This window comes from Lactuca virosa, chromosome 4, assembly GCF_052849685.1.
Source record: "Lactuca virosa cultivar CGN04683 chromosome 4, Lactuca_virosa_CGN04683_v6, whole genome shotgun sequence".
Taxonomy (NCBI): Eukaryota; Viridiplantae; Streptophyta; class Magnoliopsida; order Asterales; family Asteraceae; genus Lactuca; species Lactuca virosa.
In genome coordinates, this window is record NC_136429.1 from 203,153,544 (window position 1) to 203,168,942 (window position 15,399).

Sequence of the window (15,399 nt, forward strand, 5' to 3'; positions counted from 1 at the left end):
CAGATTGCTAACATTGTGCAGTTGTTCCTGTCGTCGAGGATGAATATGCAGTAAATGATCACAAAATCAAGGAAATTATAACTGGTACTGACAGGAAGGATTGAAGAACTTACGTTAACAACTTGATTTATTGAATAAATTATTTTAAAACAAATAAAACTGAGAAGGTACAGTGAAGAAGAACTGAAGAAGCATACCGTTTGCAAAGAATTCTTTGAAGCAGAATCGTGAACAAAATAGAAGCGTATAGATGGTATAGTAGTATATATTTCGGTATGCATTTATTTGGTGCATATTTTTTGGGATTTAATGACTGGAAATTAATCAACTTCCAATTAGAATAAACAAACTTCCATATTTTATTGGATATGACGAATTTGAAATTTGAATTTACGATTTTTGCATATTATTTGGAAATCTTTTATAAATTTTAAATTGTTGAATGCATTTGATTGGTGCATATTTTTTCAGATTTATTGATTGTATATGATATATGAATTTGAGGGCATTTACGCAAATGTAGATGAAGAAAAGAAGCGGGAAAACACGATTTAGGGGGCTGGGAGAGTGACACGTGGACATATTCTACTTATTTATTAGGATAGGGGATATATATATATATATATATATATATATATATATATATATATATATATATATATATATATAGTGTTAATTAAAAAATGTAATTAAAGTACATTAGTTATATACATTTTGTAATTAAGGTAGTGTTGACTACAAAAAATGTTGTTTGGTTCACCCCGATAAGACATGTGTATTATACCAGAGAGGTCTTGAGTTCGAGCTTCTTTTTCACTATTATCTATGTTTTTTATAAGATGCTAACATGATTTGCTATGTCAACAAATAAATTATCAATCAAAATGAACACAGACAAAGATATATTTTGATTAAAATTAACTAATTACGTAAAAATTATACGGTAAAATCGAAAAAGAAAACATATGTGGGTGAGGCCATAAAACTTTGAAAAAACTTAAAGGGGTTTTTCAAAGAGTTTCATTTTAAAATAAATAAAAAAACCGTAAAAATGTAAAATTAGAAAGTTAGAATAAAAATTATAGGATAAAAAAAAGGCACTTTGAAAATTCAAATGACTTGGGACATCTTCGATACATAGTTTTTGAGAGTTTTTAGTTTTATGAAAAAGCTAGAAAAAAGAAAAAAATATTTTACACAATAAGAGCTTGTAGATTTTAGTTTAAACAAAAAAGCTATAAATCGAAAAGCTACTTGAAATAACGTTTAACAAAAATCACTTTTATGTTTTTTTAAATTGACTTAACTATCTTTTTTCTTAAATTATATTTCTATTTTATATTTTACAAAGATGTCATTTTATGTAATTTACAGGGAAATCTGCGAAAAAGTCCCAAAGTTTTTCCCCAGTGTATGATTTAGTCCCAAATTCAATTTCATTAATGAAAAAGGACGGGTTACCGGCTATTACACTCACTTTAGTCCTTTGAACCGGTAAACCTTTGATTAGCCGGTTACCCAAGCTTTTAAAATCTCTCTTATGTGTTTCTCCTTCTCCCCCCTCTCTTTCTCTCGTTTTATTTGCAGGTGGGTAACCAAAATTGTGAAGATAAACAAGAATATACCTCTATTTCTCTCGTTTGTTCACAAAGGCCATATGGAGTTCCTCTCATTTGATTTGTAGGTGGGTAACATGTGAGATGGTGGTGTTTTACGGGAGGAGATATGGAGATGGTGGTGTTCTACAAGCTTCTCAACACTGATCTACTCAAATGTGTTGATTCGGTGATTGAAATCAACCCATATATACACTAGATCCTCTTCGTCTTCAAAACAATCCATCATCTTCCTAATGTCTAATTTCCTTTTTTTTCTGATTCTGATTCATAATTAGGATTTTAGGTTACCCTCCATTAACCTTCCCTTTCACCCATTCCTCTATAAAACCCCTCCATGGTGTTCTACAAGCTTCTCAACACTGATTTGGTCAAACTTTTTCCCTGGTCAATGGTCCATAAAATGGGGAAGAATTGGAATTCGGAGTTAGTGATGGCGGTGGAGTGGGAGGTGGAAAGGGTTGAAGCAATGGGATTCCAATGTTTCTTTGTACATTGAGGGGTGGTTTAAGGGCAAAAACGGGGACAGAAGAAGAAGGTTGTTTCATCAATGGTGAAGGTGAAGGTGAAGTCGAATGGAATTGGGATGGGGGAAGGGTTGTCACGATATGGTAATGGAATTGGTTTTGAGTTGTGGTAAGTTGGAATGGAATTGAAGAATCCTTAGGTACATCTGTTGACCAGGAGTTAGTCAAACCTGGTTCCAATGGTCCTTTAGTTACAACAGATGTAGGTACAACTTCAAGTTCACTAACAAACCTCATCATTTTCTCAGAAGCACCTCTAATAGCAGAAACTTCTTGAAGGGGATAAAGACCATCTTTAACAAAAACTTCAGTTTATGGGTTCTTGAATAGACCCATGATTGACCTAATAATTTCTTTGATTGTTGAACATCTTTTATAGAAACTGCAATTTGAGTCATGGGTCGACCTATGACTGTAATGTTGTTCCATGAATAGACCCATGATACCTAATAATTTCTTTGCTCTATTGTTGTTTTCTACATATTTAGCACATATATTATCAATAGAGATAGAGATAAGAAATGTATTGAATATATGTGTTTGTAGAAGAATGAATGGGAGATTACCACAGGAAGCAACAAATTCTTGCTTCGATCTTACTTCCATGTGAAAAGGTAACCTGAGGGAAGAGGTAACCTGCTGAAAAGGTAAAAATGGTTAAAGTGATTATATTACCCAGTTTCCTGTCCTTTTTTGTTAATGAAATTTAATTTAGGACTAGATCATTAACTGGCCCAAAACAAAACTTTGGGACTTTTTCGCAGATTTCCCTAATTTACATGTTTTAAAAGCTTTCAAGCTTTCAGCTACTTTTCAACGAACACTCATATACAAATAAAAGCTACAACTACAGCTACAAATTTCTAACTACAGCTAAGTGGATATCGGTTTCATCTGCTTTTGCCAAACACCTTTGTTGTTTTCTTGGTAATAACTCTCATTAAATCAAAATCAAATGTTAAAGTTTTCTTGGTACTATCCCTAATTAAACAAAATGGAAAGAAAAGAAAAAAAAGGTTTTAGTTAGAAGTTAGAACTTAGAGCCATCTTGATCACCCATACCCATTACACTCGCTAACCTGTCCAATGTCCACCATATCTCACCCCAACTCCAACGATTTGAGAAAATTGTTAAACCTCTTCTCGCCGGTGACCAATTCTTTAACATCTTCCATCATTTTCAAATAAGTTGTGTTCGATTTGTATGGTTTAGGTTTGTTTGATTTTATTTTAGGGTTTTGCTTTCTCTCCTCTTTACTCTTTACCCACTGCCCACTCCCTTCCCGTATTGCTTCAAAGTTCAAAAACTTGTTGTTGCTTTGTTTGATTACAGTACAATCATCATAACCAATTGGTTTATTCATGTGGAGTTCACATTTATTTGGGTTTATCGGTTTGGTTCTCCTAATCAAAAGATGAATCCTTTGATTAGTGGGGTCTTCTCAGCTAGTACGATCTAATTTAATTTGCACATTTTATTGGAATTTTATTAAATCTGTGGTATTAAGTTCGATGATTTTGCTTAGTTTCTCACCTTTTGATTTTGTTTGAGTAGCTACATTTTGTAACCATTTTTTCTTAAAAATTCATCTTCATCTGCTATAGTGTTTTAGATTGCTTTGCATATAATGAAATATTGATGGTTTCAGGAAAATTAATACTAAATGATGTTGTGACAAGAAGAGTTAATACTCATTATTCAAATTTATCAACATTAAGGTTAATACTTTTGAAGCAGTCATTTACATCTAACAACAACTCCCTTCTGTAAATCATATATGCCTCTTATTCATACAACCATGTAGCATGCAAATACATGAAATAACATTTATTAACAACATATAAAAAGACATAGTTTTGTGTGCATCTAGTTTTGCAAATACATGAAACATAGTTCTGCCGTATCCTGTAACTTCCTTGAATCCGTTTCCTTGTGATTTTTAGTTTTTCTATTTGCTTTCCTTCAGGATCCAGTTGATGAAGTTATTACTTGGGATTTGGGAAGTTTTTGGAAGTGAAACTGATGATGCGCTCGTTAAATTGCATTTTCATTTTTTACTTACTAATTTGTTTCTAGTTCTACAAATGTAAAAGGGTTCATTTCTCTGTTGATGTTGATAGTTAAGGGAAGGGAATACAGTTTGACTTTTAATGGTTAGCTTCAAAGTTCAAATTTCTATTCTCTCTCTCTCTCTCTATATATATATATATATATATATATATATATATATATATATATATATATATATATATATATACTAGTAGCGTACCCGCGCAATGCGGCGGCGGCGATTTATTTCATTCTGGCGATTAGTTTCCGATTGAAAGTTAGTTTCCTTTCAGCGGTCGTTTTCCTTTCAATTTGTTTCATTTCGACGGTTAGTTTCCCGTCTATTACTCTTCATTAGTATTAAGTCGGTGAATACATATGTTTCGATGATTAGCTGTCTCTAGACGGACAATGGCGCCAAATGAATTATGTTTTTATCAATAGTTGATTTTCGGCGATTAATTTCGATTTGTCGGAGTTATGTGAAATAGTTGCTTTTCAGCTACTAAAGGCGACACAAATTACTATTATAAAGATTTGAGTAGTTATTATTTAATTTTTGAAATTGTGTAAATGTGTTAAAACATAATTACATTTATTTATAATCTTTATAGAACAATGATATAAAATTATTTTCTAAGAAATCTTTAATATAAATACATAATAACAATAATATTTTAATTATTAATATAATATAAGGCCCATCTTTTCAAATCTTAAAATAAATTAAATATAATAAAATTCTATATAACCTATTAAACACTATAAATGATCTACTTTTCTTGTCACGTTTAATCACCATCAAACCAATATGTCAAAGACATCTTTTTGATAGTTTTAAAAAAAGTTTTACTGCTTCATTATATCTTTTTGCAGTTTCTTTTTTAAAAACGGGGGAATGCTTTATAGATATTCATTATGGCTAATTTTATCTATATATCTTACTAAGAAACTACTTTATCCCTTCTTATTAAATTTATTAATATTATAATATATAAATTATATTTATATATCTAGATAATTAAATATTATAATTAAGTAACAAATAGAAAATTGATGTTCAAAGCACGAGTGAAAGTGAAATAAAAAAGTACCGATTTTTTTATTATAATTTTTATTATTTTTGTTATGAAAGTTATATTGCTTATATTTAAATATTGTAAAATTAATATATATTATATTTTACATTTAAATAAAACAAATAATAATAATATTATGTGATTCAACTTTTATTATAATTTTTCATGTTTTAAATATTGTATCCTTGTATATATTTAAATAAATGTTTCTATATTTCTTTTTACATGTAAAGTTTTGTCAATTAGAGTTGGTGATCTGAAAATTTTGTTGGAGAAACATGTAGAGATTTTATTGAATAATATTGATAAGATAAATTAAGTAATAACTTTTTTAAAAAATTAATTAAAAATAAAAGAAAACAGATATGGTTATTTTATGATAGATACATAAAGTATATAAAAACCTATTGCCTTAGCCAATAATAGGTGATAAGTACATCATAGGAAGGTGATTAATAAAAATAGCGATTCATTATTCTAGCCTAACAGCTAAATACTTTTCCAAACACACTAAACCAAATCATATGCTTTTACTTTTATGATAATACAATGTTCACACTATCAAATATTATAAAGTTTTGAATGTCATTTTATCTGTTTTCTGTTCAAAGTACAATATAATATCCAAATAAGTTGGACAATATAAATACTTGGACTTATATCAAAGATCAGGTATAGATTACAAGAATCTGGATTCTAGAGCAAAACATACACTGTGAAATAAAAATATACACTTAATAAATTCAAGATTTCTTACTTACAATATCAATTTACATTATACTTATTAATATTTTCTACTTTATTTAAATAAAATATAATTTAAACCTCAAAGCTTTATTACATTCCAAAGTTTATAAAGCGAAAATGCAAAAAATGAACATATATATACAACTCAAATTGCAAAAATATGACCAAAAATCATATTTTTCAAGATTTCGTGTATCTTATAAAAGCTTCAACAAAACATTTCAAACATATGAACATTAAACATACAAGTTTATAAAGCTTGAGAACAAATAATCTTGGTCGCACAAACACACACAAAAAACAAAAGCAATAACAAAGATAGATATGAAAATAACGAACTGTATACATAAACTTCTTCCATAACACCACTTTTCCACTATAAAGAGTAAAAACGCCAATCTATAGACATTTTAACAAAGTTAGATATCCAAGAACCATCGATCTACATGTAAATGCAAAACTAATAAAACCATTAACAAAAACAAAGAGAAAAATGTCATTCTACAAAGAGAAACAAAATCTTTGTCGTAAAAGACCTAGAACTTGACAGTACTTAAGGTCTTTCTAGAGTGCCCATGGTGAAGATAAAAGATTATGTTGAGGATGGATCTAGAGCTTTGGATCGGTGGTGAATACTGTTATCAGTTGGTGGTTAAGGAAAAAGCGGTAAGTGCATTTTTAGATGTAGGATTTTCATAGAGTGAAAGTGACATGATGGTGGAATAAGAGAGGTGGGCCGCTGATGTAGAGGTGGCAGTGGCGGTGGTGCAACAACGGTGATGGTTGTTGTACGAAGTTTGGAGATTTAGACTGAGGTTGCTGAATGCGTTTGTAGTAGTAGGGAGACCTAAAATGTATTGTTAAAGACAATAGCAGTAGAGTGTTGGGTTTTTATGGGATTGATTGATGAAGGTTGTGGCAACAGAGGGGGCGTCGAAGGGTCACTGTATTAGCTTCGGTAGAAACTGCTTTTTAGAGAGAGAAAAAAAAGAGTTTTTTAATAACTTGGAGAGTATGAGGTCAATTTATAGACAATGTGTGATGGGTTAAATGAAAGTATTTGTTTCTTATTGGTCAATTTTTATTCATTTGGATCAACACCCATCCTTTAATCTATACCATCCAAATTAAATTTAATGAAATCTAGTGGTTGGAAATTCTTCTCCTTGTTTTAAGACTTGGTCTTAAAATTTTGGTGGTCCAATTTATGTATATATTATAAAGTAGTTTATATATATATATATATATATATATATATATATATATATATATATATATATATATAATTCTATGTGATATTAAACTGGACAACAGTAATAATAATAATTATAATAAAAGAATTGTTGGATAGCTTTTCTTTTAAAAGATTGGAAGGGTAGAAAAGAAGGATATTTTCCTATTAAAAGCTTGGAATGGTAGGATAACTTTATGGAATGATAGAAATGAAGAGTAGGTTTCTCTCTCATGAGAAGGATAGAAAAGGAAGAGTATGATAGAAAAGGAAGAGTATGATAGAAAAGTGGATTCTCTTTCCTGCCTACCTTTTCTTCTTAATAAACAATTGTAGGGTATAATTGTTTAAAACTTTCATGGGTACAACTGTTTAAGCTCTTTTGGTTTGATTGTCACGTAAAACAAGTGGAAGAAGTCCTGATCTTCATTCGTTTAATAGACATGCTAGATAATACTAAAAGTAGAACCCTACTTTGTCTAGACTCTTGATTTTCTTTGAAACTGAGTTTTGGATTGTTATTTTAAATTTGTTTCTTAAAATTTTAAGGATAATTTCCATTTGAGATTTCTTAAATAAAGAGGGTAGGCAGTAGAGAAGGGCATCTTGAGTTGAAATCAGTTTTAACTTTTAACTCTCAAAAGTGTATACCCGCAAATTATTATGTTTTAGAAATTTTGATCACTTGATATGTTAGTCTTTTATTGTAATTTAACTTTATTAAAAGAGTTTCATGAATAAAAATATTCATAGTAAATTTAAAAATAACAAAAAACCAATAAAGAGTAGTTTGGTCATTTACATAGTTTCCATTCCAATGCCTTTGCAAACCAGATAGAAAACAACAAAGAATTCAATCCAATTGCATGTCAACTAAAAACACATACAAAATTCCAATTCCTTTCAAAAACCAAATACGCCTTAAATACTTCCCATTTCCCAAAAGTTTGCTAATACATTGTGAAATTATTTTCACTTCCATGATTCATGACCTTCACAAATACTTCCTAATTTTGTTTAATATGTATTACAATAAATTCCAAAATTTGTTGTAATTGTTTAAATTCATAGGGTTTTTAAGGAGCTAAAAAAATGTCTAAAGTTCGAGCAATATGGCAAGCTTCTTTAACTGCCACTAAAGAGGTATGCACACTCTTTGTTTGCTACTACTAATAATAAATAAATATTGATATTAAATATTAATGGCTAAAATGCAAATAATCTATATATACTTATAAATGAAACATTTTTTCTTTCACCATATTTATTTGAAACTTCTATGCATTTTTCCTTTCACCACATTCATTTGAAACTCTTATTATTTTTCAATTTCTTTCTTATAATGATTATAAGTTGGTTAATAAGATTAAATAAATATCAAACCTAAAGTGTAATCATATATAAACTAAATTTCAATATTAAAAGAATATCTTTACTTCTACTTATAAAGTTATGTTTTTTAAACTTTTAACATATTATACTTAATTTATTAGTTTTAATATATTGTTGGGTGTAAACCATTATCATTTTAAAGCTACAATTTTTGAACAATTTGTATAAAAGAAACATTTTTCCTTTCACCACATTCATTTGAAACTACCATGACTTTTCAATTTCTTTCTAATAATGATTATAAGTTGGTTAATAAGATTAAATAAATATCAAACCTAAAGTGTAATCATATATAAACTCAGTTTCAATATTAAAAGAATATCTTTACTTCTACTTATAAAGTTATGTTTTTTAACTTTTAACATATTATACTTAATTTATTAGTTTTAATATATTGTTAGGTGTAAACCATTATCATTTTAAAGCTACAACTTTTGAAAAATTTGTATAAAATACTTAAATTATAAATTTAAATATAACATTACAGAATCAACTTAAATATAAATTTTAGTTTAACTTAAACAACCTCAAATAATATTTTGTAAATAGTTAAAAATGATAAATTGTAGTGTCTTTCTAATAATGATTATAAGTTAGTTAATAAGGTTAAATAAATATCAAACCTAAAGTGTAATCATAAATAAACTAAATTTCAATATTTAAATAACATATTTACTTCTACTTATAAAGTTATGTCTTTAACTTTTAATAGATTATACTTAATTTATTAAATTTAATATGTTGTTGTATGTAAACCATTATCAATTTAAAACTATAACTTTTGAACAGTTTGGACAAAATACTTAAATTGTTAATTTAAACATAATATTATAATGTCAACTTAAATATAAATTTCAGTTTATAAATTACATAACGTGAACAACAAATAAATTGTATTTTAAATGAACATCTTTATTGAAATTAGAAAATAATCGCATAAGTAAAAATTTAAGTTAATCAATCATAACAATTGTTAAAATTAATATTAAATAGATAATTATATTTAATTTTATTAATGAGGAAGGTGGGTTGATGTCAATGAATAATATTGTTCAAAATATTATATTAAAGTTAATGTCAATAACATAACAATTTTAAATATATATTTTTCAACATTTTAACAGTATATTTTTAACCTACACTGTGCAACACGCGGGAATTCGGCTAGTAGCAATATATACTTTCATTGATTTTGTTTATTATATGTATTTGTTTTTTGTTTTGAAGCTCTCTCGTGAAACATTGATGACATGTTTCCTCCTAGTGAGAGATTTATATACCACTTCAATTCTAAAGAAGAGCTTAAAAAATGGCATTTATATTCAGATTCTGAATATGGAGGTGTGTATTTTTTTTTCTTTTATATAAATCTACTATTTACTTTAATTTTTACATTACATCCAGGACTCTTCTACATTATTTATTGTTTTTACAGGTTTATCATCTGCTGCATTGGAGATCACTGATGCTGGAAGGGAACAGAGTGGTTGCACTGGTTAGTAAAATTGACATATATTTTATAAAAAATAAATTCATCTCTTTTTATCTTTATTATTATTATTATTATTATTATTATTATTATTATTATTATTATTATTCTTGAATTCTTTAAATGATTATAGGAGTTTTCTCTATGAATCTATCTCTGGATGTTACGGATAGTACAAAATGGAATATTGGCTGGAGTGGATTATGTGGAATGAGGTCTAAAAAGGTCGACGTCAACCCTTTTACTTTTGTTATTTGCATGTTTACCCGCTGAGCTTTCTAACAATCTCTCTTTCGAATTCTCACCCTACAGTTTGACGGGTTTACCGATTTAGACCCCTACGATACTATAGCCTTAAAAATTAGAGGAGATGGGAGGAGTTATATATCTACTGTAAGTCTCATATATAAAATATGTAAAAACATTTTAAGTTTTATTTATTTATTTATTTATTTTTATAAATTTATTTCATATTTACACCGAAAGTTAGGTAAATTCGATTTTGGACAAATGGAAGATAATTCATGGCAAGCTTTTGTGTCTGTGCCTAGACACAATTGGGTTGTTGCAAAGGCAAGTTTCAGATACATTTTGTTAAACATTTTGGAATGTTAATGAGGAACAAGTTTGGAATGAAATTGCAGATTCCATTGGCCCATTACCTTCAAACTGGCCCAGTTGATTTCAGATTGAAAATTGATTGGATCAAAGCCTTGATAACACAATGAATTACAAAAAATAAAAATAAAAGAAATATAAAACATTTCTGGTTTTTAGTATAATAATATGAACATAGGAACTTACCTAGAGTTGTTAAGTTTTGTAAGTACCATGAGTTTGTTAACCTTGTAGTAATTGTATCTTATCTTTAAAAGATCAAATAAAATAAAATCCACACTTGTATGTTATATCGGATTGTTTATCATTTGGGAAGTGCATATTTATTGTGCGATATCCTTTGGTGGATGGAAATTTCCTTTTATAAAGAATTTTTATTATTAGTATTTGTCTTGATGATAAAATTTAGTATAACACGTTAATATCATATTGAGATGTGAATTGCACATGTTTTCTATATTTTGAAATAAGCGTAATGCTCATTTAATGTATGATATAATGAAAAAACTTTATTTATAAAATAGGAGACTTCTACATAAAAAACCCCAATAATTGAGCTGATAAATTATGTAGATACATGCACCTTTTTAGAAGTTATCTTCCTAAACATTCTACGATTTTTTATATTCCTCCAAGGCTGAAGAAATATTGAATACTTGAAATTATCCCAATTTCAATCAATAGAAATGGTATCACGATAAGTATTCCCACTATCATTAAAGTTTTTATTAATATACTCACTTGAAAAAGATGTAATTGTTTGGTGAAGTGCCATTTTTCATGTTTACTCAAATATTTTTATTTCCAACATCTTAGGTGGGTGTAGTAGTTTTTCTACTTTTAAGAATTGTTTTTTACTCTATTCATAACGTAATTTTGTAGAACTAGTGTTTAGAAGTATTCTTTGAATCTTTTGACACGTTTCTTCATGAATATCATAGATTTGACGAATTATGGCGTGAATTTACATTTTAAGTCAATGCTGTACTTAAACAAACCGTCGTAGATTTCATGAATTATGACGCGTATTCGCAAATTGAAATCACACATATGCCACGTTTACAAATAGAGGTGCAAATTATAATGGTGGATGATGTCATGCACTCAATTGAAATTCATCAAATCTACATCGTGCATCAATGCGAAACATATCTAAATGAGGTCTTGTGTCTCCTTGTTGAGAGTTCCAACGTGCCCTACATTTATTTTGCTTATGTTTATTTTAAAGTTTTGTAACATTAAAATAAAGTTGTGGTGTATATATTTATAATGTATTTTTGGAAAAGACACCTAGTGGGAATACCATATTATTATCAAAACAATTATTGAAGCCAAAGTACAATTAAGTACTAGAAAAACACCTTTAATGGTTATTTAATTAAATCCGACGTCGGATAGTAATCTGATGCTTAGCCGCCAAAACCCTATGCGATGATCCCGAAATTAACATATCAACTAGTAACAAAGACGGACAAGTAATACCGATTCTTAAAATATTCTCCAAAAAAATAACAAGCATTGTAACTAATCAAGTGTTTTCGTACATGCTTGGTTAACATGTTTGTAGATTAGCACCATCGGAAGTCATGCATTATATTATAATGTAAATACTATAATGTATCCTTGGAAATTTCACCCTTGCTCATTTTTAATATCTAATATCCTCAAGTTTTTCACATGCACAAGATTTAGGATGTAATATAACTAAATATATTATTCGAAGTCTAATAATACCTTGTGTCTTTTCCATATCTTCCATAAAATATTAGCAAGTGTTCTTACAATCTGAAGACTTCAATCGTAAACTCATCGACATCTTACAACACCCCAACATTAATATAAAGTACAAAAAAATATGTTTCATTTCAAACATGCTTCAAACAAGATGGTATACTTTCATATTAACTATAGGATATCAAGCTACATCATCAATGCCATAGTTACAACAAACTAAACAAAGTGTCCTAATCGGGTGATACCACAAGTAAATAAAAAGCTACAAAAACATCTTCTAAAAGTATCAGATGCTATCCATAATCTAATCCATCCCTTTCCTCTTATCGTTTGTACATATCCCTGTAACATACATCATAAAAACAATGGTAAGATAACACTATTAGAGAGTAACATAACATCCCCCTTGCATGACAAAGGCATCATAGTGTGTACCGAAAATAAAATAAACATAGTAAAGAAATGATATATCAAATATAACCAGTAACTTTCACTTCATCAACTACTTGCACATTCAATATGTCCCCACATTACTTTTTGGGTGAACTATTCTCGGATCTCTAGATAGTCACACTCCTATTTATTTATATTTGAGAAATACCCTCAGATCTCTTGATAGTCTCTAACAACATCTTCACCTAGTTGTTATTATAGTGGGTGGGAGGAAAGTTCGAAATTTTGAATTTTATAAAAAAATTTAATTATATAAAAATGGTAGTTTTTTTTAAGAAAAAAAAATTTGTTGGAAATTGACTAAAGTTTGGTCAAAGGCCCACACCCAAGACTCTTTCCTTCTCTTTCTTCTCGCTGGCTCACCAACGTATCCGTCTCTTTACTTGGCATGTCTTACGCGTGTCCATGGGGTAGTGTTGACGAGCTTGGTGAGTCCTAGGCGTGTCCGGTGTCCATGGCGAGCTGCACTTCGTGTAGTCTGATAGCTATAATCATTAGACAGTTTCTAATGATACCATCACTTGGATACTATCCTTGAATCATTGGAAAATGACAGTCATCTATTTACATTATCAATACCCTTTGATCACTTTATCATTTTTCACACCCCGAGCGACAGCGGAAACGCCGGGGTCGTGACGTAAACGTTGGTTCACAGTTAAACAACATATATTGAATAATACCAGGATTTATATAACATTACATTCTTCCAGAGAATAAATACGAAGAATTACATTGTTTAACAAATCCCAAAAGCGCTAAATACTAATGCAAGTTCTGCAAAGCGTAAGAAATGAACAAAAAGCCTACTAAAATGGCCAACCATTTATTGCAAGGAAATGCATCCTTCATAACACAGAGAGTGTGTTCTTCCAACTCCTAAGTTCCTGAAGATACATATGTTTAAAACAATACGTGAACAATAATGTTGGTGAACTTTACAAGTCTTGACTCAGTGTGTATTTATAATCAAAAGTATGTTTAAAACTAATGAGTTATAAAAGAGTAATTTGCAATTTGCTTACACTTGTAATCACATACAAGTAAAAGAGTTTTGATTATCAATTATAACTTATTAACATAAGCTAGAAATAAATAAGTGTGTCGTATTGAATATTTATAAACATTAATTATGTAAATAAATATTCAACATTTAACCATTTGAATAAATTATTCTCATTTTATTCCTACACATTTTAGAATGAATTTATGAATTATAATATGAGCCTATAACTAAACTTCGAACGAGAAAGCCTCTGCAGAGCACAATAAATAGATGTGTCACGATCATCACCAACGTTTCATCAACGTCGTGAAATAGGAAGAGGATGAACAATTATGCCCCTTTTGACTCGTCAGAAAACAGTTGTAGATAGAAACCATAGGCGGAGCTGTCAACCTATATAGATCTATACCAATAAGTTGCACGTTCCTTACGGATTTACGATTACAACACAGATGGCTGTTACTAAGTTTTATGTTCTTAACGAATGAAGTATTTCTCATAATAGTAAGTTCCATATTTAACAACCCTAGAAATTTGTGCATGTGTTTAAGTCCCAAACTTTAACAAAACGATTAATCGACTAAATAGTTCAAATCGTTCAAGAAATAATATTAGGCTTTAAAACCTAAGTTATTAAGTTTTCTATACTTAGAGTTTTAGTAAAGAAGATTTTCTACCAAAAATTAGGCAACGTAACTGTAACATTCTAAAGTCACAGTAAAAATTTTCATTTTCAAATCAAAAGAAACCATTGTTGTCAAACAAAACCCATAACAAAACCAAGTATAAAATACAAATATCCCCAAGATCAATATAACATAATGTTAACACGCTGTTGCGCACGTATTAAGAAAATAAATTTTTCACTGCTGGTTGCACTAATAATATGGCACATGGAAGCATGGTCGAATCCTCAAGGACACAGCCTAACGATCAATGCCTTTTTGCATCAGACACATTCTAGTCAAAACAGAAATTATTAAGAAGGGGGGGGGGGGTTTAAATTAAACTAAAAACTAAAATTGCAGTGAAAATAAACTAAACGAAAATAAATAATAAAAATGATTTCAGTTCTGCTGCGACTTTCCTAATCACGCAATCAGTTCATATCTGGTTATTCAGGGTGTGTTCTATCTAAGCTGGTACTGAGAAAAACTAATACGCTATAGTATAATTTCTTTTATCTAAATTAGTTAACCAAAACAAGCTCTTTGAATTAACCCTAACTTTTTACTGTTCAATTAAATAAACTCTTAATTAAATCAGAAAAACAACTTTATGAACAATGTAGAATTCTCAGCAATATCCAATACTTTTCATAAGCTCGGAAGCGTAAATATATGATTTTTACAGTTTATACCAGAGTTAAATCCCAAACACGGAACCAATCTGATACTTGTTACTTTTTACCAGTTGACAAGAACAATTACAGATTCTATTAACTGATTAACTGGAAT

The 15,399-nt window shown here is 29.1% G+C and overlaps 1 pseudogene; it reads left to right on the forward strand.

The window, feature by feature from the left end:
• The first annotated feature begins 8,342 nt into the window (after positions 1 to 8,342).
• On the forward strand, positions 8,343 to 10,859 carry LOC145105519 (putative complex I intermediate-associated protein 30; annotated as a pseudogene).
• The last annotated feature ends 4,540 nt before the right edge of the window (positions 10,860 to 15,399 follow it).